The sequence below is a fragment of the Cynoglossus semilaevis genome, chromosome 12, assembly GCF_000523025.1.
Source record: "Cynoglossus semilaevis isolate Cse_v1.0 chromosome 12, Cse_v1.0, whole genome shotgun sequence".
NCBI classification, from domain to species: domain Eukaryota; kingdom Metazoa; phylum Chordata; class Actinopteri; order Pleuronectiformes; family Cynoglossidae; genus Cynoglossus; species Cynoglossus semilaevis.
The window spans coordinates 1447752-1447968 of record NC_024318.1 but is presented as its reverse complement, the minus strand read 5'-3'; the positions used below and the strand labels follow the sequence as shown (position 1 = coordinate 1447968).

The 217-nt window shown below is 58.5% G+C and overlaps 1 protein-coding gene across 1 annotated transcript in view; it reads left to right on the top strand.

The window, feature by feature from the left end:
• wdpcp (WD repeat containing planar cell polarity effector) overlaps positions 1 to 217 on the top strand; it is a 54090-nt gene that overhangs the window by 18970 nt on the left and 34903 nt on the right. The window lies entirely within an intron of this gene.

Below are 217 nucleotides of genomic sequence, written 5' to 3'. Positions count from 1 at the left end.
CCACCCCCACTCCTCCCCTCAGCCTTCCCACCCAGGCCCAGAGCAGGTGCCCATGTCTGGGCCTGTCTGGCCCCTCACCCTCTTATCTGATTAATACGACTAATCCTGGAGGTGTTGCTGCCAGAGAGGCCGGCCTCAGAATGGACACTCTCTCTCTCTCTCACTCTCTCTCTCTCCCACTCACAGTTCCCAGGCCATGAGCCACTGTTATGGGTTA